We start from the raw sequence: 5,535 nt of genomic DNA, 5'->3' as shown, positions 1-5,535 counted from the left end.
CAAATTAAATCCTAAATGCACATGCAACATATTTTTGTATTTTTCAATAATATAACCAACGAACATGCACACACAAATGCAAACAATTACAGAAAATATCACGAAAATTCACAAAATTGCACACAAAAAGAAAGATTTATTTTATTTTGAATTTTTAGGAGTGGTTCGTGCGAGGCAAAAATCACGTACTCACAGCTGCCCCTCTTTGCTCGTGAACACGAAGAGTTTTCGTGCAAAGACCAAGTGAGCGGACATGAGCGATTTTTGCCCGTTTGAATACTCCGTGTGAAGCATTTTTGAAAGATTTGACTGAACCTATGCTTCAAAGGTTTCCTACATATCCTTGGCTGAAAAGGAATCAGGTCAATGTAGTTCGGGAAATTTATGTAGCTGGGACTACCATGAAGTTGTGGTTTTACTGTTACTGTTGTTGCTGTTGCTACTTCTTACTGACCTCCTTATTACACCATGATAAAAAGTAAAGAAGCTACGCTAAGCTACGGTCTATGAATTACAAAGATTTATTCTCAAACTTGGTCATGTGATTCTTGTTGACTTGTATTTCCTCTAATGTTTCTTTGTTTCTGACTTGACTTGTAGTCTTCTCTTCATTAGGTGGATGCTTGATTGCTGAACTCGAACTGCTTTTTCCCTTCTTGTGAAATTTGAATTGTTTTTCCTTCGAAACTTGAACTTTCTTCTTTTGACCATTGTTGCCTTCCTTCTGATTTTTGGACTTGAATTTATTCCTTTGCTATCCAGGCGGGTGACCGTGAATTTATGCCTATGGGAAAGGGATGAGGAGGAAGATACATAAAAGAAAAACATTGAAAAACACAGAAACACTTACGAGAATCGAACCCTTTATTCCGCTCCATAGATCTTCCTACTAGGGCTGTGCACGGATCAGATCGGATCGGATTTAGCATATTTCGGATTCAGATTTCGGATTTCAGATTCTGAAAAGGGCAATCCGAATCTGATCCGAATTAACATTGGATCGGATCGGATTTGAAACTTTGGATCGGATAAATTTTCGGATTGTCGGATCGGATTGTTAATTTTCAGAACTTCTTCGAAGTATATAAACAAATGTTGGAAATTACTTTCCAAATACAAATTGAGCAATCACTTTTCAAATACTTGTTTTAACTGTAAACTTCGAAATTAAGTACTTAATATTGTTACATGTAACTGAGTACACAACTGACTGAACTGAATGTTCAATTTACAGTACAAAATGATTTAAACTGAATGTTCAATTTACAGTACTGAATGTTCAATTTACAGTACTGAATGTTCAATTTACACTTTACAGTACACAACTGAGTACTGACTGAACTAAGTACTCATAAAAATTAATACCTGAAATTTTTCTGAAATTTAACACAACTGGACAGTAAACCAAAGTACCAAACTGAACACCCCAAAACAAAACACAATCAATTGTCTTTCAAACCAAATTTTCATAGCAAAATAAAACAAACCAAACTACTAAAGTCCCAACAGTTCTTTAAAATATTACACATAACAAAAGAGTTCCAAGTTCCATGTTTTGGGAAGCCGCAACAGTCAACACAAACCAGCAACTAGGCCAAATGTAGCTCTCAATCTCAGATTCTCAGTAGGACTGTGAGACAAGTTAAAAATCTGCAATTTCAAACAATACAAAGAGCATTTTCAGAGAAAGAGAAAGATAGCTCATGGTCCAGAAATACCTGTATAATACAAAGAGCTTGTATAATGAAATACATACAAAGATCATTTTCAGAGCAAGTGTATAATGAATCAATACAAAGATCATTTTCAGAGCAAGTGTATAATGAAATACCTGAGCTTGTAGCCTTGTACAACAAATGGAACATCACTATATGTCGACAATGCAAGGCTCTCTTCCCGTATTCATAAATTCTGTATAATAAGATAGTAACACAAGAAATTAGTTTAGAAGTAATCTAAATAAACATACAAATAAAGTATACATTAAACACAAGTAATAAGATAGGCTTACCAGCTTCAAGTTGTTCAAGATTATCTAAATCTTCTTCAATTTTAATCGAAGTTGTTGATTCATTACGAAGCCAATCTTGGACACACACAAGAGCTTGAACCAATCTAGGAGTCAATGAACTCCTAAATGGATCAAGTATGCGTCCGCCGGTGCTAAAGGCTGATTCTGAGGCAACACTAGAAATCGGAATGGCTAGCACATCACGTGCCATCTCAGCAAGAGTGGGAAATCTAGGTGAGTTCAACTTCCACCACCCCAGAATGTTAAACTTTTCATGGTCTTCCTCAACATCTTCACCCAAATATTTATCTAACTCCGTTTTAGAATCAACTCCGCCACATTTCTTATGTTGCTTTAAATCTAGCATGAATTTTGAGAGCAATGATGAAGAAGATGGAGAAGATGGACCAGAAGATGGAGAAGATGGAGAAGAAGAAGATGGACATGAACCAGAACCACCATTTTTCATTGCATACACATTAAACAAAGTATCCATGTATGTTTTCACATCCTCTTGTATTTTCAAACCTACTGTTTCTCCAAACATAGAACCAAGTGCAAATGAAAGAGTATTAAACTTATGGCGTGGATCAAGCACACATGAGATAAAAATCATTTTGTTCATCTTATGTGGATCCCCCCAATACTTGTCAAATTTTTCTTTCATATTCTTTGCCATTTCTCTCAAGAAAGCATCTTCATTTTGCATCAACTCTTTCAAAGAAGAATCAACAACACATATTTCAAGAAAGTGCACATTAGACGTAATATAAAGTGTACCTGATACTTTCAAGGTGAGTTCATAAAAAATTTCCAGAAACTTCACAATACGTCTTACACTATCCCAATCACTACTTAAAAGTGGACCTGCAGGTTGTCCATCCTCACAAATGCAGTTAGAAATACATGACATCAAACCATAATCAATATCACAATACTTTGTAAAGGCTTCCTCATAAACTGTAGCAACCTTCAACATCAAATATGTGGAGTTCCACCTAGTAGGAACATCCAAGCACAATGATTTTTTAGAAGTTATCCTATCAAGATCACAACATTCTTTAAACTTTTTCCATCTTGCGGGAGATTGTCTAATGTACCTAACAGCTTGTCTTATTCGTTCAACAGACACACTCCCATCTCTCAACCCATCTTGAACAACTAGATTGATGATGTGAGCCATACATCTCACATGAACATGCTTACCTTCCATCAAGTTAGTGTTCCATCTAGTAAATTGCTTGGATAACTCTCTAACCATCACATCATTAGAACTCGCATTATCAACTGTCACAGTAAATACTTTATCCACTCCCCATTCAAGTAAACACTTTGCAATACCACTAGCTAAATCTTGACCTTTATGACTAGTAATTGGACAAAAATTCAATATCCTTTTATGTAATTTCCAATTATTGTCAATGTAATGGGCTGTAACACACATATAATTAATTCTTTGAATTGAAGTCCATGTGTCAGTAGTAATACATATTCTCTGTTTTGATTCTTTAAGAATAGACTTCAAAGCAAGTCTAGCTTCATGGTAAATCTCAAGACAATCCCTAGTCATAGTAGTACGAGATGGAATATGAAATAAAGGTTGAAGACTTCTAACAAAGTCTCTAAATCCATCTTTTTCAACAGAAATAAAAGGAAGTTCATCTTTAATAATCATACGAGCTAAAGCCCTCCTACATGCCTCTTGATCAAATTTCCAAGGGATAACTGAAACATCACCTGTTAGACCTTGCGGCTGAAAACCTAATGTTGTCTGGCTACCTTCTGCCTTGTAGGGATTGGTCGGACATTTAGGAATATGCAATAACAAATTGCTTGTGCCGCTATGCTTAGTATCAGCTACATATTCTTCTGAACAAAACTTGCACCTCGCTTTTTTCACACCCTCGGAATCAGTGAACTTGTTGAAGTAGCGCCAAGCCATTGATCTTTCTTTAACCATTTTTCTTTTCTTCGAACCAGGTTCAGATTCAATGTTATTGGTTGTTGAATCTGAATCAGTTGAAGCATTACTTTCACCAACTGTTTCAACAATTTGAAGTTCATTCACTGTCTCTGTTTCGTTTTCCATCTACCAAAGGTCCAAAACAAACAAAAAAACCTAAATAAAATCAGAAATAGATGTTGTAATAGAAAAAAAACTAAATAAAATCATAAATAGATGTTGTAATAAAATCAGAATAGAAAATGAAAGAGATAAAAAACAGAACATAAAGACAAATCGATACATACATAAAAATTGAAAAAACAGTATGAACAATAGTAACTAATAGTGAAGAAGAAGATTACTTTACTGGCTTGATAGTTGAGACTTCGACACTGAGAGGACTGACTACTGAGTCACTGAGATAAAGAGTGAAGAAGAAGAGAGGCAGAACCGCGGAATCTAAGGCGACTGAACTCTGAACTCTGAACTCTGAAGAAGAGAGGCGGAACCGCGGAACAGTATGAACACTGAAGAAGAGAGGCGGTGCGGAACCCTGGACTGGTCAGTTCACTATGAACTTTGAAGAAGAGAGGCGGACTCACTGGTGAACGTACAACTAGGGCTGGAGGTGAACGACTCAGTGGTGAACGAACAGCTAGGGCTCGGATCCTAAGTGAAAGAGGCGGAAAAGAAGATTTAGGGTAGGAGAAATAGGAATAGTATTTAGGGTAGTATAGTACTATTAGTATAGTATACTAACTTAACCGGGTTAAGTTATTTAACCCTAAAGAATTTAACTATTTATATATAGGCCCATATAATTTCGGATTTCGGATCGGATCGGATTAAAATCATGCCAATCCAATCCGAAAATCCGAAATTTTATAAAACATAATCCATATCCAATCCGAAAATCCGAAATCCGAAATCCGAAAATCCGAAATAGAGTATGTCGGATCGGATTTCGGATATCCGATCCAAATGCACAGCCCTACTTCCTACTCTTTTGGTTGAGACGGGCTCTAATAGTATGTTTTTGTTCGATTGAAAACACACGATTATAGCCTATTTCAGCCTAAAAATCTTGAAATCTTTAATAAGCAGTGTTTTTGGGGACTCAAGGTTCAACTTTTCGATCTGAAATTCGAAAGGCTCTACGGTGATTCGAGGAAAACTATCATGGGATTTGGGACGAGGGAAGCCTGGTGGATCAGGGGTGTGATTTTTGGGGTTGATTGGGTAAGCTAGAGTTTTTGACTGAACTTCGATTGAAGATTCGAGGCGTTTAGCTATGATTCGAAGAGATGTGTTTGGATATTTGGAATGGGGAGGTTGAGGGGGATCCGTGGTGTGAAGAAGGAGGTCATTAGAACCGGCGCCACCGGGTTTAGGGCGGTGGAGAGGGGTGGCGGCTGCTAGGGTTTGGATTTAGGTCGTCTCTGAAGAGACGAATGAGACTGGGTAGGGGCTTTAGGAGGGGGCGGGGTGTGTTACACATATATATAGGTTGTGGAATTGAATCCAAACCGTTGGATCAATTGAGATCAACGACGTGGATCAATTCACTTATGTAAAACGG

At 36.9% G+C, this 5,535-nt stretch overlaps 1 long non-coding RNA gene across 1 annotated transcript; it reads right to left on the bottom strand.

Annotated features, from left to right (window-relative positions):
• Nucleotides 1-1,428: 1,428 nt before the first annotated feature.
• Nucleotides 1,429-2,340, bottom strand: LOC138887921 (uncharacterized). Its single transcript, XR_011405966.1, has 3 exons — nt 2,012-2,340; nt 1,832-1,911; nt 1,429-1,650 (listed from the first exon to the last, which is right to left on the bottom strand). It is a non-coding gene; the product is annotated as an uncharacterized lncRNA (long non-coding RNA).
• Between the last annotated feature and the right edge of the window lie 3,195 nt (nt 2,341-5,535).

This window comes from Nicotiana sylvestris, chromosome 1, assembly GCF_000393655.2.
Source record: "Nicotiana sylvestris chromosome 1, ASM39365v2, whole genome shotgun sequence".
Lineage (NCBI taxonomy): Eukaryota > Viridiplantae > Streptophyta > Magnoliopsida > Solanales > Solanaceae > Nicotiana > Nicotiana sylvestris.
Note: the sequence above shows the minus strand (reverse complement) of the source record. Positions and strands in the feature narration are given on the sequence as shown.